Source organism: Schistocerca gregaria, chromosome X (assembly GCF_023897955.1).
Source record: "Schistocerca gregaria isolate iqSchGreg1 chromosome X, iqSchGreg1.2, whole genome shotgun sequence".
NCBI classification, from domain to species: domain Eukaryota; kingdom Metazoa; phylum Arthropoda; class Insecta; order Orthoptera; family Acrididae; genus Schistocerca; species Schistocerca gregaria.
Window position 1 is genome coordinate 663,988,191 of NC_064931.1, and position 21,169 is coordinate 664,009,359.

General features: G+C 42.3%; 1 long non-coding RNA gene across 1 annotated transcript in view; it reads left to right on the forward strand.

Moving 5' to 3' along the window:
• Window positions 1-596: 596 nt before the first annotated feature.
• The window catches only part of LOC126299034 (uncharacterized), a 261,272-nt gene continuing 240,699 nt past the window's right edge, over window positions 597-21,169 (forward strand). Inside the window, exon 1 of the long non-coding RNA XR_007552713.1 lies at window positions 597-714. This is a non-coding gene — a long non-coding RNA (uncharacterized LOC126299034). The remainder of the gene's footprint in view (window positions 715-21,169) is intronic.

Consider the following 21,169-nt stretch of genomic DNA (forward strand, 5'->3'; position numbering starts at 1 on the left):
AGAAAACAATGTTTAAAACTGTGGGTAACGAACTTCCTGTACAATACGAAGTCACTGGAGAGCATTGTTACACGATGACGTGAGTAAATGATCTATGGTTCCGGTTACAGTCTGCACCAGATATCATTTTCATAATTTACGGGAACTCAAAGCCAAAACCTAAAATCAGATTGCCATGAACTGGTTTCAAAAGTCAGAGTAAATGCTTATTGTGATTTCTTTTCCATTGAATTTTTTTCCGAACACTCACGAACTATCATCATAACGTAGTGCAATAATTACATCGTTTGCATGCATACATAACCACCTTGAAGCGCTTCCCACCAGGATAGGGGCACGGAAGACACTTCTGACAGGTGTTCAGTCCTGCTAGCTTCTGAGGAAAATGGACTCCCAGCACAGCTATTACACAACTCCTTTTAGTTTCGGGCTGCTTCTAACAATAATGCATTCAAATGTTAGAAAGCACAGGTCAAATCTTACTTGGAGATGCAGCATTTTACTGGAAAACGCGGTTATGCATCAATAACCAAGGAAGTCAGTTTTTACCGCGTGACGTCACCGGCTGGTGCGCACTGGGGTGGGGAGAACTGATGCAGTGCGACTGACTCCACTCCCGCCCCTGCATGCCCTACGTGGACAGGTGAAGTGGAGAGAGAGGGAAGGTAACATTCAGCACGTCGTAGTCGGCTGGGAGCGTTCGCCGCAGCAATCGTACGTATCTTACACTGCTGAAGTTCCTTTCTATGGCTAAAGATTACAGCTAAAATGCAACAAACATTTGCTGTCTTTTCATTGACAATACGTAACTTTTACCAATTTTCGTGAAATGAAAGATCTGCTTTTTGTATTGTTTACTTAGATATTAATCGGCGTTTGCGTTTAATCGTATTCGACTTGCGATTCGTTTTCTCATTTTAGCAGGAGAGAGATTTTATAAAGCAAAAAATTCTTGTTTCAACAGTGGAGAAAGTTGTTTGTTGAATCTCAGTAACAGAATGATTGATCAAAAGTCTTTTTCACTGTCTCAGATGTTTACAGTACTTTGTTGTAGTTGTACGATATTTTTACGGAGTAGTAAGGAAAATATTTTAGTGTTCGTGAGAAATGATATGCATGCTCCGCAGAAAGGACAAAGTCTACGTAGCGAGCTATGTAGCGATGTCACTTTCGCGTTGCCTCATGTAGCTTCGGTTTTAAGCGGGCGACAATGTTGCATTTTAGTATTACTACTATTTTCTAGAGAATTTTTAAAGTGCTGATCTGTATTACCTCTCGGTAACGTAATTTAAGGATTGCTAAGAGTCTAAGGTTTGGCGATATCTCTCTGCCTTAGTCATTTAATTCATAAGTCAGTAATTCACTTATTGTTTACTAATATTTAGTAAATAAGTTTAATAATGATTAAATATTAAGTGATTATAAATGTTGTTTGTCGCAGAATAACGCAATCAAATATTAGGACCCTCAGTCAGCGGACGACTCTTAGCAACTTTCTAGACTTGAAGTAAAAATGGAAATTGTAAACCTGTGACGTCATTTTAAGGAAATTGCTATTAGCTTCCGTCAGGTACCTGTGCAGTAAGTTTGATGTGGAACAGGTACAGCAGGAAGTATCAAAGAACCTCACGGGCAGACGATCGTCCGAACTACTGACGTTTCTGTATGTCACTGGCTTTTCCGGGAATGGAGGAAGCCCACGCTGCCATTGGCCATTCAGTTTCAATGAACTCGCTTCGTATCCTTTCTGCATGACAATAAGGTGGTCCGCATGAGAATCAGGTTATATAGAGTTTGCTGTAATGTTTCAAATACAGTATATTATGTTAAAAGGAGTAACGGGGCTGGTTCGCAATTGTTTCCTAGTCCGAAACAGCCCATCCGATAGTTAAGGCAGATGTTGCCGGTGGTTTGTTTTTAGAGTAATACGAAATGTAGCAGCAACAGCTGTAATAGACAAAAAAAAAGCGCCTAGAAGGATCTTACGTGATTCATGTAACCTGCATTCATGCACTGTAGGGCTGACTGTACCCGACAGTAGTGGGAGAATTACTCTGCAGTTTTCATAGACGGATCAATACATTTATCGTGCAGCAATTCTTTCGGGAACGCTGGCAGCGTTATTTTGTGCCACGCCAGCTAACAAGGGTAATATAAAAAATTTGTAGGTATGAGTTATTTCCAGCTAAGAATAGTATAGCTTTAAAATGCAAGTATTAAGCCCTTCGTTGCAGCGGTCTTTCATTTCTAAAGACAGAGTTAACTAATTAAGATATATTCTTGTTTCTACATATTTTAGTGTAATAAAAGAACGCATTGGCGTGCACCGAAGCATTGGGTTGTAGCAGAGATAAGTGTTTAACTTGCGGTAGTGACCTCTAAGTATCTTACTACAAATGGAAGAGCTTCTAAAAACCCCTAGACAAATCAGGTGCGCTTGCAAACCATAGCCTACACGAGACTGCAGCATTCTGAGTAGTACTTTCTCATTTCGAGGTACCTCATGAAAGAACGGTCAAAAGAGGTTTCCTTCTGAGTATTACACTGCGCTCTTTTACTGAAATAAAATGCTAACTGATTGCGCCAAGACATACAACGATACTGTCTATGCTTCTTTGGTTCAATAATATTGAAGTCTTTGACACCAAAGTACGTACGAGAACATCTTTGGCTTTGTCCGTACGTGATTGACAGGATGTTGTCAACAAAATCCTTACGCAGTGATACGGAGGAATGGATAGAAAAAACCTGAACTATAATGGTACTAAAAACATTGAACCTTAAAAATGTGAGTTTATAGGAGCTTAAAATTAAAACCATGATTTCCATTCAAAAGAGATTGATCGACCGTTGCGGGAACGAGAAACTGATTTACTTTACACCTGTGACATTTCCGAAATCTATGCTGATTTGTGGGTTTGTCGTACGATTTTCTTTGGAAACGGATAAGACTGGTGTTCTTAGTCACTTGGAATGCAGTACTGTTGCGAGATGTCAACTCCACATGTGGCCTATTTGCTACGAACTCAATATAAAATTCAAAGCCAAATCTATCTGGTCTAGATTTCTCGAGTGTATCTGCCTCTTATTTCCCTAATTCACACGTAGTTATGTACGTCTTCGCATATCACAACAGTGGTTCTCTTCTTAAATGATAAAAATTCCTGAAAACCATTCAGAATTGTAGCCTTAGGTCACCATTTACGTTCCTTGTTCACCCAAGCATCAAGTCGTTAACAGAGTTCATATATGATCGAAACAATTAAGGCTTTGCGCTAAATTTTATGCAAAGTATGCTTAGAAATGACAGTATGTGATAACAGACGCTGATACTAAACATAGACCGCCGTGGTGTTGCCCTTCAGTCAGTTCCTGCTTGTTCGACGCGCAAGTCGCCGAAGTGGCGTCAAATCGAAAGACTTGGACCCGGCGAACGGTCTACCCGACGGGAGGCCATAGTCAGACAACATTTTTAGTTCCTGCTTGTTAATGCAAGTAGATGTTAAATACAAAAAGCGAATTTTCACCAAAACCATGACCTGTAAGACAGCTCTTAAACACTGAATACGCCCAAGGAGAATAGTAAGTGATTATAGCAAGACTTCTTGTCTGAAAAAACCTACTCGCCTGGAAGCACCCGTTTCGAATCGTGGTGGTGGACGAATACTTCGTCACGATAACGTGACCAGCAAAGGAAGCAGATGTAACAGCGTAAAATTCCTGATCAGGTCTTGCCCCAGTGCGGTCGTTTAAATCTCAAATCTATCCGTAAAATATAAGGCAAAAGTTCCGTAAACCACAGGGCATTAGACTGAATATAAGCTCAGCTTGAACGAGAATGAAATAGTCTTTTTCTTTTAAGAAATCAGCTCACTATTTGCTTAATGTGGTGAAGATAAACCACAGAAATCCTAAATCTTTGACTGGACGAGGATTTAGATACTGATCCATAAAATTTCGGGTGTGCAGCCGCATAAATTCGGCTTCTAATACTTCGGCTGAATACCGTCCAGCCATCTTCAGACTGAGCCGAAGTGACTGAAGATGGCTGGACTGTGTTCAGCCGAAATATTAGAAGTCGAAATTATGCGGCTGCACGCCCGAAATTTTATGGATCAGTCTTTGAGCCGCGAATATATGATCATTTAGATACTGTTTCTCCAGAATACAAAGACTTAACCATTACACCACGTCACTCCGTATCGTGGAGGGAAGATGTCAGACTATTGGTGATTCCTCCGTCGCATGAGCGTGTTAGTCTTGGTAGGCTGCATACTAAGCTAAGGGTTTCTCTTTCTCGCCTCATTTCCATACTTATTCATAACAACACTTCACCGAACACACTTGAATTATCCACACGACATGTAGACATTCGGCCAAAGAAATGAAATGAAATGTCCGTGTGGCATATTTTGGCCGTAAGTCAACTTTCGGGGAGTTCGGCCGTCTGGTGCATGTCTTTTGACGACAGTTTGACGACTTGCGTGTCGATGATGTTGGGGATAATGAAAAACACCCAGTCCCTGATAGGAGAAAAATCTCCAACCCGGCCGGGATTCGAACTCGGGCGTCTTGTATCACGGTCAATTACTCTGTCCACCCAGTTGTAGTGACGGACATTCGACCCTTCAAAAGCAATGCTCAGAACTGCAATGCGGGATTCCTTCATAGGGCTTTTTTCGTATTGTCTTAATACAGAATTTCGAGTACTAAAACTACTACTACTAATACTACTACTACTACTACTACTAGTAGTAGTAGTAGTAGTAGTAGTAGTAGTAGTGAAGTTTCCTGAACCACCCGCGACTGTAGTTGTTGGGAGGAGGAGAAGTGGTGGGTTCCCGGGTTCGATTCCCGGCGGGGTCAGTGATTTTCTCTGCCTCGTGATGGCTGGGTGTTGTGTGTTGTCCTTAGGTTAGTTAGGTTTAAGTAGTTCTAAGTTCTAGGCTACTGATGAATGGTTCAAATGGCTCTGAGCACTATGGGACTTAACATCTATGGTCATCAGTCCCCTAGAACTTAGAACTACTTAAACCTAACTAACCTAAGATCAATACACAACACCCAGCCATTACGAGGCAGAGAAAATCCCTTACCCCGCCGGGAATCGAACCCGGGAACCCGGGTGTGGGGGGGGGGGGGGGTCTGATGACCATAGATGTTAAGTCCCATAGTGCTCAGAGCCATTTAAACCATTTGAGAAGTGGTGATGTGAGGTATGATTGTCTGTCAGCCTCTGTACGTTTCCTGCTCGCCCTCTTATTCTAACTTGTGTGAGAGGTTCGTCCGAAGCACTTGATTAACTTCGTACCAAGTCCAATACTAATTCTCTAAAGTTTCCTTGATATATTTTTAATAATCTTGTTCTGACAAGTCGGGCTGGTTACAGCTCTATAACCCATCTAAGTACCAGCTCTTTTTGTTTTAACTTGATGAGGAACCCAGAAACCTGGGCTGCGCCCGAGAATAGTGGTCAGGATCTTGCAGTGTTTAATGCCATCCTCTTGTAGACGCTTCGAACACTCGTCTAGTCATTCAGAGTTAAGTTTCCCATAACTTCGAGATCTCGACGAGTACACTACATAGGTAACGGCAAAGTTTACGGCGCAAGCGGCCTAACTGCAGGCAGTGCAGCCCTTCTAGGAGGGCACTAACGGTAAGAGGGGGAGGGGTGGGTAGCCCATTGCTCCGGCTGCCTTTTATCCACAGGCGCCAGCAGCTTTCCATGTCAGTTGGAGCAAAACATAGATCAGATGTCAGTCATAAATATTGTGTATTTCGCTTGTGAGGATGATGCGACTGGCGAATTGTTATGAAAGTACTAACGCACTTACAACATTACGCTGCTATAAGGATCCGCAACACTACTTATAATTTATTAACAAAGGTTGTCACAGTAGCATATGACAACAAATCTATTATATATTCCATCGAAATTATCTGCAGTCAAACATTGCAAATACAGGTAATGGTTTGAAAATGAACGAAGATGTTCGAAACTAGTCAGCAATAAAAATCTTTATCCGTGACAAAAACCTTAACTAGTAAATTATATATTGTTTTAAATGATGTCACATCTTTGTTACTAATTTGATACTAAGTGCAAAAAGAGCATAAGATTATGGATATCCTTTGTCTGCCACCCTCCCCCTCCTAGTGCTGCGGCGACAAGACTGCATTGTACCTGCAGTGAGGGCAATACCCTGGTGATGGGCTTGTGCCACAGACTTTCCCTTGCCTTATAGAGCAATAGTCTTCAAATACTCTAATACGAATAGTCTTTCAAATAAGATTTAAAATTCTTTAGACGCAATAAGAACAAAATTGTGTAAGGAACTTACAATCTATATTAAGAAATGGTGACTATAGAAATTTAAATTTGCATTTTTCGTCGTATAGATACCGTACTGTAATGTTTCAAATATGTCATTCTTAAAATTAAAGTGTTGTTCAGGAATTTATGTTGAAAATAAATTGATAGTTCATCTACTTATTGTCATTGTCGATTCACAAAAGCGATATTTTGTATCCATACTGTACCAAACATAATGTCGATTTGTGAAATATAGATATTCATGTGTCTACATTTTAGATTAGTTCATAAAACTAAAGGAAAATAGCAAAGTGCCGTTCACGCTTAAGTTCTTTCAGCAAGTTACGAAAGATTTAATTACAAACACGTGTTGTCCGACAAGACATTCCCTAACCTTCAAGGACCTCTGCCGTCATACACTGCAACAGCTCTAACATTGTTATACAATAATTCTCGTATGTCTTCAAAGAATGAAATTTCTTAAAGAGAACGTAGGAATTTTAAATATCCTTTTTGTAAGTTCGATTGAACCACCTATAAAACTTTTCATTGCTCTAGTTTATTTTGTAGCTCACATTACGTGTTTTGTATCATTACGACATTTTAGGGATTTCTACAGCTGAGTTTTAAAAACTGAATCTTCTTAGGATCACTTGGTTTTCTGTCTGTCTGTAAGACCCTCTTTCTCAGGAATAGGTAGAGATATCCAGTTGAAAGTCAAATGGCTCTGAGCACTATGGGACTTGACATCTGTGGTCATCAGTCCCCTAGAAGTTAGAACTACTTAAACCTAACTAACCTAAGGACATCACACACATCCATGCCCGAGGCAGGATTCGAACCTGCGACGGTAGCGGTCACGCGGTTCCAGACTGAAGCGCCTAGAACCGCACGGCCACACCGGCCGGCGTTGCGTCAAATACTAAGGTCTTCCGTCCCTTGGTGGTGTGAAAAATTTAAGTTTTTAAGTCAGTGCAATCAAAAGATACGGCCATTGTCACATATTTTGACTATCTCATTCACCAAAACCTATAGATGAGGTCTATATGCGTAATTAGGTTTGTACGGAACCCTCACAGCGTGCTCCTACTCGCACTTGTCCAGTTTTTGTGATAATTTCCCAGGTATTTTAGGTAATAAATATCCGAGCCCTACAGTTACAGGCCTTTTCCTATATTCGTAAATTAAATGAAATTTCACGAGGGGCAGCTGCTCCCTTCCCCACTGGCCTCCCTCTGCTAGCGCCCCTGCTTTTATCCCCCGCACTCATTTTGATAGGCCGAGTGGACCTGGAAATGTCGTGGAGAAGGGACGAGGAAAAACCCCCACGCCCGCCTGGGATTGAAACCGGGAACTCCAAAGCTGGAGTTCAGTATTTTAACTGCTAGACCACCACGGCTACGCATTACAGATGCAGAAGAAATTTCAATGGAAGACTCGGCAAAGAAGACATTGTGGTTCGCGAGAAAGAAAATTTTAGCTACCGATCACCTTTCTCTAGGTAGCTTTCGAAGAATATATTACTGCAAAATGTATAGTGTGCAAGGACCATAGAGAAAATTAGAAGTGCAAATACTCGTTTTTCACAAACAGCATTTTATTTTTAGGCTTTTCGTACACCCACCCCTCTCAGTACACTTTATAAGGAGCAAACAGCTGCATGTAATTTCTCCGATTTGTTTATTTTACACTGGTATTATTCATTTCACGCAGCAATAAATACTTAGTTTCTCATGGGAACTTTCCTCCACTGAACGCGGGAGATGATTTATTCAGTTATTCGACTTCATATCTGCCAGATAACCCATACTTAAAAATTGGCGAACATGATGTTCCGAAGTTGTCAACGAGACACTTTTACAAATCTGTCATTTCAGACATGCTAAAACGTAAATTTATTCACTTCATAAGAGAGAAATTAAATTTGTTGCATAAAAATGACAGCACGAGAAACAGGTTCTAGTGAAGCTATGTAATGCATTATAAGAATAAAAAATCACAACTTCCCTGTTTACGCGCTTGTAACTGTTTCATCATACTGTAGGCGGAAGCTTTAGCTACCAAGCTTTTATGCATTATGGATGGAATCACTGCATCTGTGATGAATTAAGGCTTCCAGAACTGGCTGCAACTAGTCACCTTTCGTAATGGTGGAATTTTTATTTTCACGTTACCTGCGCCGGCCGGGGTGCCCGAGCGGTTCTAGGCGCTACAGTCTGGAACCGCGCGACCACTACGGTCGCAGGTTCGAATCCTGCCTCGGGCATTGATGTGTGTGATGTCCTTAGGTTACTTAGGTTTAAGTAGTTCTAAGTTCTGGGGGACTGATGACCATTAAGTTCCATAGTGCTCAGAGCCATTTGAACAATTTGAACGTTACCTGCTTCAAATCGTGTAGCGGCTCATCAGATGTTACAGCTTTTGGTAATCGCTCACAGCGTTGTAGGGACCGCCGTGTAACTGTGGCGAGACAGAAAAAGATGGAAAAAAGTAAGCACTGAATGCGGCGAGGTACGTGGAGTTATTAACATCATAATGTCGACATGACTGAATTAATCGGTAAGGGAGAAAGATTAAAAAACAGTTCTGCAGCCAAAAACGTCATAGCTGAGAGCGGAACACTCCTTCGGAAATAAAGTCCGCATCTCAGTATCGGTTGCCTGATTCAGACAGCTGGAGTGCTAACTTCAACATCTAGACACCTTCTCTCCTCCACTCTGCGCCCAGTTTAGTCTTAAATGGCCACTGCAAAAAACACTGTTGCCGTTGGAAAATTAGACGAGGAAGGCCAGTGTGTATCATGAGACTGGAAACTCTGCACCTGTCTACACGTACAGCGCACACCACTGCCTGATCTCGTTAAAGTGAAGATACTTTGTGGGGTGCTGCACTCTGAGAGAAAAGAGCAAATGATACATCATGTCCAGTAATTGCAATAAATGCTTAAGAAAAATAATAGCGGTGCATCTTGCTGTGCGAGTACAAGTCAGAGCTCTCTTGCTACGGTATTCCAGCCAAGTCAGAAAACCAGAGGTGACTGTGTGGAAGTGGGGGGACATCTTTTCTAGTATGAAACTGCAGCTCTTTCAAGAAGTTACTGGTCGTTACGTCAGAGCACAGTGCTATACGAGTTACATGCCCTTCGATAAAGCTGCTCTTGGGATAGAGTAGGCAAAATAGTGCCCTGCTGAAGTCGCTAAGGAGCCTGGAAACACAGTTCCACAGCGGTTGGTTCTTCCCTCAGCGTTACAGTACAATGCTCAAAAGTTTGTAATGACTGAGCTGTAGCTGGCGTCAGACTTATAGCACTTGATCCACATGACTGTGTTCTTTCTATGACTATAAATCGGGATAAAATATTTCCAGCGGATGAATTTAAGCGACGTGCAGTGTGTTGCTTAGAGAACTACGTTCGAATTGGGTTGGTTGGTTTGGGGATTAAAGGGACTAAACTGCATGTGTGTGTCGTCATTCATTCTTACGACATACACGTGCAGTGCATTTATAATATGTAATGAATATCATTGCATAAAACAAAACTAAGTCTACTAAATATTAGAGCCTAAATTCTAGTCCATTCCACCGCTGTAGCAGTGGCATTCACAAAATAGTTCTACGTGCACTTATAGCATCGTAAAACGCACTCCTTTCTTATATGCCTGATAGATTGTTTCAATGCATCAGTTACAACTCGGAGATTCCACAATACTCCATTTATATTGTGAGTCAGAGCACCGACCGTTGCTATTCACAATACATATAAATGACCTTGTGGACAACCTTGGAAGATCACTGAGACTTTTTGTGGGTGATGCTGTAGTATATCGAGAGGTTGTAACAATGGAAAATTGTACTGAAATACAGAAGGATCTGCAATGAATTGACGCATGGTGCAGGGAATGGCAATTGAATCAATGTAGAGAAGTGTGATGTGCTGCGAGTACATAAAAAGAAAAATCGTTTATCATTTAGCTACAATATAGCAGATCAGCGATTGGAATCAGTTAATTCCATAAATTATCTGGGAGTAGGCATTAGGAGTGATTTAAAATGGAATGACCATATAAAATTCATCGTCAGTAAAGCAGATGCCAGACTGAGATTCATTGGAAGAATCCTAAGGAAATGCAGTCGGAAAACAAAGGAAGTAGGTTACAGTAGACTTGTTCGCCCACTGCTTGAATACTGCTCACCGGCGTGGGATCCGTACCAGATAGGGTTGATAGAAGAGAAGATCCAACGGAGAGCAGCGCGCTTCGTTTCAGGATCATTTAGTAATCGCGAAAGCGTTACGGAGATGATAAACTCCAGTGGATGACTCTGCAGGAGAGACTCTCAGTAGCTCGGTACGGGCTTTTGTTAAAGTTTCGAGAACATAGTCAAGCACTATATTGCTCCCTCCTAAGTATATCTCGCGAAGAGACCATGAGGATAAAATCAGAGAGATGAGCCCACACAGAAGCATACCGACAATCTTTCTTTCCACGAACAATACGAGACTGGAATAGAAGGGAGAACTGTACACAGCGTCCGCTTGCGGCGTATGATGTAGATGTAGACCACATCCAGTGCGGATTCTATCTAAGCTGACCCACAGTTTCTTATCAGGTTAGACATCTAAAATGTTACAGTTATATTTCTCGGACCATTTCCGATGTGTTGGCAGTTCTTGTTCGAGAGATATCTTCCTTTGGTGCTACTTGTAGCTAGTTGTCCAGCGGGCATTATTGGCGAGTGTCCCGAACGAAGCCTGTTTCTACGTAAGACGTGTATGTCGTGGTGAATGGATAGTTCCTTATTTTCTTGTTTTTTGAGGTAATCTGCTGGTATGGTCTCAGTTCTGCGAATTTGTGGTGGATAGGTATTATTTAGCAGGGGGAGCCAGTAGGCAGGAGTTAGTCTGTGTAGCAGGAATCATGCGCATCGTTGAGACTAATATGACAACTATTACACCACATTGAATTGAAGCACAATACTTTGCAGCTGAAAAAAATAGTAGTCAGAAATAATCGTTCTCAGATGTTATTTGGTCTTAGTCGTTCAAAAAAACTACTCAACGCAGTCTTCACATGAAGAAAATCATTCCCTACAGTTTCCGCGGTATTGCCACATAAGCAGTGCGTTTTGTCAGGTTATTCAAGATTTTGTATTCAGTTTAAGAATTCAACTTAGTCCTATATGGAAAACAACTGTCTTTCTATAACAGACGTGAAGTTGATTAGAACTTTATTACTTCATCTCTACTGTAGTTCTCGCCTGTTACCCCGTTTACTCTTAGGACAAACAGTTAAAATCATCTGCAGAATATTTTAATTTCTAATATCTCGAAAGGTTTATGCTAAAGTGTTTAACCTAAAACCAGGAATACTTTTAATAGGATCGATGAAGCCTATTTCGTCGGTTAAATAACGACTGCAGTGGGACAGCAAGGTATCAGGACACGTAATGTCGGATATGTATTCAAAAATTGGGCCAAACAATATTTTTTAAATAAAATCAACCAATACACATCAAATTCAGTAGCTATTCACACGAAAACATGAAGGAAAAATTCAAACGATACTGGTAAGAAACTGATATGAAACAACTTTCAAAATTTGGTGTTGTAGGAACCCAGAATTTGTGGTATATGCATTTTAATTGAACACAAGAATAACCAAAAACATTCTCTTTAAAAAAGCATGTGAGGTAGAAAGGCAAAGATTCATGCCCGAAATAAAGAACTTAATTGTAATTAACGGTAAGTACAATGCTGAATAGTCAAACTACAAAATCACCGTAATGTGGGCTACACGCAGATTTGAATACGCACATTAGTAGCTTTTCGTCCTTCATTGTGATGCTTTGTAAACTTCGGTTCGGCATTCGGCAGCTGGAACAACAGTGGTAGTTCTACCATACATAAATGGACGCAACTGTCCAGTAAGAGGTATACAACGAATAACAGGTAATCTGTGTAAATTCCCTGCACAACTAAAGAACCTAACTTAATATAGCCAACGGTGCTGTATTCTTACTGCTCCCGTCAGTTCTGACATCGCTGTGAACATATTTCTTATGTATATACATGAGTCGACACTTAATACACTGAATATTTATTGGGTAATGTTGTCTGGAATCATTTCTGTTGTGAAATAGAGAAAATATTGAACAGAACGGTCATAATACCATGCGGTTCATAGATTCACCTTGAAAATACTACACAAGGTACAACATAAAGTAGGAAAACAAAGAAATGTAGCAAGTAGTACACACTAATGCATAACAAAGTAGCTCTGGGAAATAATGTAATAAAGAATCCCAGTGGAGTATGATACAACACAGGAAATTTACGGACAAACAATAGAACCTCAGATAAATTTTGCAGCGAGGAAATATTCGCACTTGCCTCCAATATGTGCCAAACCTACTATATAGCACAATTATGCAGGAATTGGGGAGCCAGATAACGGGGAGTTGAAACTACTTTCGCAAATATATATTAACACAACACATTGCATCAAAGCACTCTTCACCATTGTAATAGACCAAACGAGGCTTTCTCTTCTTCCCATCTATCATAGAACTCTTCGGTTGTAATAAGGTGGTTGCCTGGATAGACTTCGCTGTAGGGGCTTGTCGCGTTGTCGAAGTTTATCTATTTTGTGTCAAGTGTGTTGTAGGTTTAGAGATTGTGCCTGGAAGAGATCAGTGCAGAACTTCCCAATCTCTTCAAAATTGATGTGAGCGTCATAATTGGATGTCCTCTTATGTGGCCTCGCACACCAACTCCATTCCCTGTTTCGAGTCGCAAAAAATGCGTACGGCACAACTGGCGATAGGCTGAAATCAGTCGATTTGATTGTGGTGGTACTTTGGTTTGTAGCGTAGCCCGAAGTCTGGGTTATGTTGGGCGGTCATAATTTGTCAATGTGAATATCAAGCAAAGGTAGTTGTAACAGACTGACGTTAGCGTAGCCAATGTTCTCGTTCGCAGCATATTTAATCGGTCGATTTCAGCCGAAGGCTAGTTGTACTGTACTCATTTTAGTTGCTCGTTTCCGTGTTAAGGATAAATTTTCAAAGGTTTCACTAAATATTATTGTTTCAATAACACGCATGTACTTAACTACACGTAATGGAATTTTTTGAACATTTTACGCCAACGGAAAATTGTGCTGCGCTGTGTACTCTCGTGACCGTTGGTCTCGTGCTGTTTGGATCGCAGCGGCTGTGGAAGCGTATGTCACGGTCTGCTGCATAGAAGACCACGAGTTTCCATTAGGCGTTCCTGCCACAAGCTGCTACATGTAAGGGGGGAGGGGGGGGGGGGGGGGGCAGCGACAGCGGCAAATTACGATCGTGCTCACCTTCGAACCTTGCGAAGACATAATTTCCTAACGCCTACATTTTTTTTTCTTCGTTTGGTGGGGATGAGTAGTAATGTTAGAGTAATCTGGAGCATGACTAAAAGCAGTGGTATGCAATTTTAGCGTCTGTTCTAAGCACATTTTATGTGCTTCTTAACATGAGGATTCGCTTTGACAAAATTATCATCAGTTAAATGTTAGAATATACTTCACAAAACAAATTTTACGGAAGTTCTGTACTGATAATCTGTGTACTCTAGTTAAATTTAACAGTAGCGGTTTGTTTGCTAGTTTATGTTATATTTCGTACCAGCTCTAACTGGTGTAAGACTTTTTGAGATGCCCTTCGTCTCGTATCAGGAAAATATTGAAAACTTTAATTCATGCGAAAACTTGGAAATGGGACTCCACTTACAGAAACCACGTTTTTAAACGCTGAGCACCTTAGAGAACGCGCTTATTTACAGAAACGTTGTCGTGACCTGCAAGGACATCATGCAACGTGACAAAAGCGAACAGTAGCCAGAATGCGATTATGCTGGTATCGGCGATGCTAAAAGTATTTCGAACTAAGTAATCGGTGAGTCCAAGTCATCGGTATTGTGTTAATTTCCTAACCATTCATAGTCCCTGAATTTATTACAGGGATCTTTTTCTGCAGGAAGGTGCAACAGCCCTAAATCACCAACCTATATTAAAAATTGTAATGACCAAGAAGCTTGTGGTAAGTGTAGGCGGGTTGCTAATGAAACGGAAGTGTTAATCGAAAATTGATGCCCGAGTTTGTTAGAGCATGTCTCGTTGCCTCTGTCGTAATGAGCTGGTCCCTATACTATACGAAACGAGGTCGTTTGTCTTCCTTAGGAAACTAACAAAACCCTCAAATGGAACCGCTCTATACCACAGAATTTCGCCGTTGACGGTAAGACAGGGGTGTAAACAAAGAAAAAAAAACACCACTAAAATACATTGCGTGACAAAAGTGAAACACCCACACGGGGAGGTAGAAACGAAGTGAAATTTCACGTGGTGACAGAGTACGAGGTGTTATTTCAGTAATTATAAAATCAAATCAATTTGCGAAGAACATGAAGACGCAGGATGTCCGTGATGTAGCGTTGTGCCGCCAAAGTTCCCTCAGTCCCCACCAGCCGAAACCTGTACTCATATGACACAGGTAGCGTCTCCAAAGCATTCGAGGGATGGAACCTCTACCAAGGCCGCCGCTGTACTCGCCGACGTTGGTCATCCGAGGGTGGTGCAGATCCGCAATTAATCGCTGGACACAGTACGACACCGTTCGTTTGTAGAGCATGCTTACCGGACAAGGTACCACACCACACCAGATGCGATCGTCTATGTCGCGGTGTTTACGGCATCCTACACTTGGGACAGTAGCTGTCTATTCCGGTTGCTGCTAGTCTCCGACCAACGGCTCGGAATGACACGCTGTGTTGCAGGAATCCATTACTTGTCCTCAGATGACAAGTGCAGATACGAAGGCGATACGACGTGCTTGGTGCACCTCCGCCACACACCGTTGGGTGGCTTGCGGAGTATAAATGTAGATGTAGATGTAAAGTCATTCCTTGTGATTTTCTGACGGACCTGGTCGACTAGAACCTTAATTGATAACAAGTATGCCTGCCATCACGTTCTGATGTAGTCCAACATCGAGCCACTGTCACATCCGAATGCCCCACAAATCTGGACATTACACGATTCGACCTGCCGGCCAGACGGAAATATACAATGAGGCCCATTTCAAATTCTTTTGGTCGCTAACAACGCCGTCTCTGACGGGTACGCGCCATCTCCGCGTCCTTCAGTAATCACTGAGAATCTGGCGCTGTTCAGGCCCCTTACACGCTTAAATCGTGCCAGGCCTCCTAACTACACGCGAAGAACACCAGTGCACTCTGGTGGCAGTTCTATCTGTTACAAGGAATTGCGGCTCTGTTTACATAACCGCCGATGGTTTGTAAGTGCGCGAAGTCACATTGACATGCTACCACGGCGTCTGGGTGCTTCACTTTTTGTCAGGCAGTGTAGCTGCAATATTAGATTGGAGTATCAGTGTATGCACGTAGCGTGTGGATTAATTGCGACTTCTAGAGCGTGGGAAAGCTTTGTTCTTGTGTGTGCTTCTGCAAGAGAGACCCCAATGTCAAGTAATTATAGTCTGCGCAAGAAACACGATTACAGTTGCGAGAAGTGGCGCTACTGTCTGTATGGATGATACGCATCGTGACTCATATCTTTCCCTCCACACCGACATGCAGACAGTTGCTATATAGTTCATAGGCCGCAAGGTGAATATATCTTTCCTTTAACTGTGGTCTAGATAAGAGAGATCTGCCCTATCATATCACACGGCTACAACACCCGTTCCACCTTTGTGGGGATTTTAATGCACATTTTATTGTGTTAGTCTTCACTCCCATTCGCAGCCCAGGCTTTCCGGTCATGGCAACACTCCTAACGCAACCGTTTGTGTTACAGTGCTAATGACAGCCTACATATGGGACGGTACCGTAGTCTGGATGATGGTGGTGGTGGTGGTGGTGGTGGTGGTGGTGGTGGTGGTGATTGGTTTGTGGGGCGCTCAACTGCGCGGTCATCAGCGTCTGTACAAAGTCCCAAGTTTTACACAGTCCATATTTTTTTTTTTACGCAGACCAATCGAGCCACTTTCACGAATGATGATGATGATGATGATGATGATGATGATGATGATGATGATGATGATGATGATGAAATTATGAGGACAACACAAACACCCAGTCCCCGGGCATAGAAAACCCCAACCTAGCCACTAGACCACGAGCTGCGTACTCTAGTGTGGCTGCTACTAGTCTCCAACTAATGGCGCGGGATGACACAGAATGTTTCAGGGAGTCCTTTACCTGTACTCGAATGGTAGGCACGTATGTGGAGGGGTTATGACGTATTTGGGGTGCAATATGGCCATCCTCCCTTGTGGTAGTTATACATGATCAGCCAAAACTTTGACGACGAGTTTGCCAGCCCTCACGTTCCCATTCAGTTCAACTGTGGGCTACCGTCGCACCAGAATGCCCCACAAGTCAGTATATTGTTCGATTCGACCAGCAGGCCAAATGGAGACTGAAGACTCACAATGAATCTTGACAATCTGTGTCAAGTGCTGATAACGCTGCCTCACACGAGTAACGAGTACACGGCATCTCCATGTCCTTCAATGGTTACTCAACATGTAATGTCTTTCTCGCCCCTTACATACCCTACCAGGACAAGTAACAACACTAATGCACCCTTATGTCCATTCTAGCTGTCACTGAGAATTTCAGTTCTAATCATTTACATACGCGCCGATGATGTGTACGTGCACAGAGTTACATTGACATCCGACCATGTGTTCTAGATGCTTCATTCTTCTTCTTCTTCTTCTTCTTCTTCTTCTTCAGGTACTGTATATTAAAGTGCATTGGGCACTGAATTTCTGTAGCAGACCCTGCTTGTCTGCTCTCGTTTTTTAGAACCGAGGTACTGCTGTGCTACACCGTCATGCCTGAAGGTTTTGGATACATTCCGCGATAAGGTAGTTAGGCTGATCGCAAAGCTTTTGTGATGAGTGTCGTGAGTTGCCACTTCACATCAGGCGGCAATTGTAAGCAACAAGCGCGAAAAAATATAATCCATACCATTGTTCGTTCGCCCATGGAGTGACTCACTACCTCTTTGGAACTAGAGCTGTCTTTCAGAAATGGGTACGGCGAATATCGATGTTTTAAGTCAATGTTGGAGCAAGTCAACTCCTTGGTTTCCAAGGAGATTCAGAATTGTTCTAGCTATGACGAATTTCCGAAAGCAAAATAATGAAAAATGTGAATTTTATGCCTTTATCTTATAATATTGTAGAAAAGTACCTCAATTTCATAGTGTATGTGTGTGGAACAGAGGAGGGCGATACTCTCAGCTGCACACATTTCCTGATTTCATCTTAAGAATTCGCCTATCAGATATTTTCATTGAACAGAGTTCAAGTTGTCCTGAAGGCACTGGAGCAGGTGAGACACAATCGAGTAAAGGAACTTATCTTTTAAGATATTCTTAACTCTGTTCAGACCATTCATAATGTGTACCCAACAGAGAAAATGACCCAGAGTTCACTCGTACCGACTGCTTTTACTTTCTGGAACCATCATATAAGGTTGTTGCATTCAGTTGGGTAGCAGAAGAGAAAAAAAGGTGAACAAAGAAAGTGATACAGGAGCGGAGGAGTCATCATAGAAGACATAATTGAACATTGTGCTATTCCCCTACTGGCAGTAATCTCACTGAATCTTCCTGATGCATTAAAAGTATTTGCCGGAAAGGGACACCAGTTCACAACCTTGCGCTTCATGGGGAATTACCGACTGAGCTATCCGAGTACTACTCACGACCCGCCCTCGCGCCTACAAGGCAATATTTTGGGTTAGAGACACAGCCCGTCACACATTTTAAGCTACCACTTACTTTCAAACACACCTTACTGTAAAGTGAAACAATCATACTGGACGTAATTTCGCTACTGAGCCAGACGCTCATGTACCAAAGGGAAAACTAGATGCTGGAGCTGATGGACAAGAAGCTGTGGTGGTGAAAGCAATGATCCGATCGTCGTGATCCTCCCGGTTACAAAGGTGTGATGAATCACACTGCATAGGTCACAGTTCACTCACGCATGTCTGTTCTTCAGCAGAAAGACGTACCTGCCTGTAATGCTTTTGACGTACGCCACATTTTCAAAGAAAATTAGTCTTTATCGTCCCGTTGACAGCACTGGCCCGGATTACGAAAGGCTGGGGAAGGAACTAGGCCGTGCTCTTTTCAAAGGAACCATCCCGGCAATAGCCTGGAATTATTTAGGAAAAAGCATATGCCGGCTTCGGTGGCCGAGCGGTTCTAGGCGCTACAGTCTGGAACCTCGCGACAGCTACGGTCGCAGGTTCGAATCCTGCCTCGGGCATGGATGTGTGTGCTGTCCTTAGGTTAGTTAGGTTTAAGTTGTTCTAAGTTCTAGGGGACTGATGACCTTGGAAGTTAAGTCCCATAGTGCTCAGAGCCATCCAAAAAGCATATGTTAATTGTGCGTTTTATGTTTTGATATGAGGGTTCAAAGCAAACTTAAGTAGGGGTATATGACCTCTATTTGAGCAAATGATGTGACGAGGGCGGTAAACGTTTTAAAATTTTGTATAATGTTTGTATGCATCGTGACGATTTTGGGCTGGAGGTTTTACTACGTCGCTCGTCTTCCCGTTCAATGATCAACCAGTCAGGCAGCCAAGTTGGTGAGCAATAGATTTCTAAATCCTTCTGCGGCTGTGATGTCGTGCAACCAAAGAAATAAATCTTGACTATCTAATATTAAACCAGATTCCATCTTGCGTGTTAGAATTGTGTTAGTCGTTATGCTTTTGTAAAAGCTATAAATAAAGTATTTCTAAAGATTTTTATTTTGGTTGCAATATTTAGCATATTTACTTCATAGGTAGTTTAAGTAGCTAACATTATTTATATACAGTTCACATTGATAATATTTCGAAAATCGGAATACCGTAACGGCATCTTTAGCGGCAAGAAAAGCTCGTGACTAACTGCGAACCCGCAGTGGTGTCAGTCACCGGAACGTATGGTAGTAATTCGTGTGTAGGATTTTCGCCAGTGCCCACTACTATCACAAGGGAAGCTAAAGAATTTAATTCGCATTGCTGAAATATGCACTATGAGTATATTTCGATGTGGTAAATTACGAGCTAATTCAACTAGAAAAATAAAATGAAATTCGAAAAAAACGGTATGAAACGTTTAACAAAGGGAAGTGCATTCGCGAAAGAAACAATTTTATAATTGCTTCCTGTGTGTTGCCTTTCTTTTTCTCCCTTTTCTTCTGCGGACAAATCCTTCTTTTGGGATTTGAGAGATCGGTAAACAGTATGCCACTGACACCCCTTTAGGACTTTTCATGACTACCAACTGGTTACATACTTCGCACCTTTCACCGTCGAGTGCGTTTGCGGTTTCGTGCCGTCCCTGGCTCAGCCCAGGTGAATCAGTATCACATGACAGGATCCTCAGCAATCAGAAACTCCCTCGCATTTCGCTGGAAATTACTCATGGTTCTATGATTCTTTAAACGTGACTTCCGCCTTATACTCTGCTTGTCTTAATCTCCGCCTCCCCTCCTATAAAATATTGAACTGCCTAACTGCTTATCATTGGCCTCTTCCTGTGCTTTAAAAAATTACGAAAATTACTAGCATCTGATTGAGAGGATGTAGAAAATGGCGACACGCGGATACTGAACATCAGTTTTTACCAACATCCGTGGGTTAAATAAGATTACTTCGCGGCATGTGGCGGACTAAAGGAGTACCACACTGCTTTAGTGAACTGTCTGTCGGCGACGACGACGAAAACTCGGTTCCAGTACCTAAGTGTTTCCTGTTACTTATCTACGTGTTGCGTGAAGAAGTTATTTCTCCCTTGTCTCTTCTGTCGCGCAAGCCGTTCGCGGAACGTTACTCTGCCGGCTCTAATTACATGGTTCTATTCTTTATATTCTTCGCGGAGTTACGCAGTGATACACGCGACATTTCGCAGGCTTATGAGTAGCGCTGAAATAAAATATTGTTGGATTACACGAGATGTGCGTGTGTGGTAATAACCAAACTAATCGGCTGATTAAACAAAAAGCACTTGCTTAAATCTGACTTATCTACAAGGCGCATTAGAACATGAGCTGTGGAAATATAAATAAGTTTGTTCGACCTGCTATCGGCACAGCATCTCATGGCGTAATAACGAATACTTTAGCACGCCGTGGAATGCAGTACAGCGGTGGACGACCACATTTGTAAAGACAGAGTTTGATAGAAAACGAAGCTTGGTCTGTCGAAGAGGAAAAGCGACGGTGTAAGAAGGCGATGCAAGCTGTGGCGGCTGCCATAATACCGTACACGGGATGCAGTTGTGACCTGCCGACTAGCGGCTACCCACTTTCACTCGCAACGGCCGGGAGATTGCAAGTGGCGGGCAGCGCGTGAGGTCGGCCTGAGAAGCCTGCGGTGACTCAGAGCGTGCCGTTCAGACCGCGCGCTCTATAGCAGCGAGTAACGAGCCGACACATTTGTTGTGTCGCGGGTAGAACCCGGATTTCTGGTTTCAACCACAAGGTCGGTAGCTACTGGGAAACTCCATGAGCTGTTATGCTCAGTGCCACCTGTAAATCGCCCGAAGAAACGGAATCCCAAATCATTTACTATACCCGAAATATAGGTCATGCTTAAAGAGTGATGTTTGCCACAATTTTACCTCTGCATTCTCCTTAAAGTTGGGAAGATGACAATAAATAAATAAATAAATAAATCGTCTGTTGAATCTAGGTCCCAAATATTCACTCTCTATACTGTGTAACTAGTTCGTCAATTTTTGTATCACATTTTTGGAGCTCATATCTTTACCAATTTCATGCGCCCCT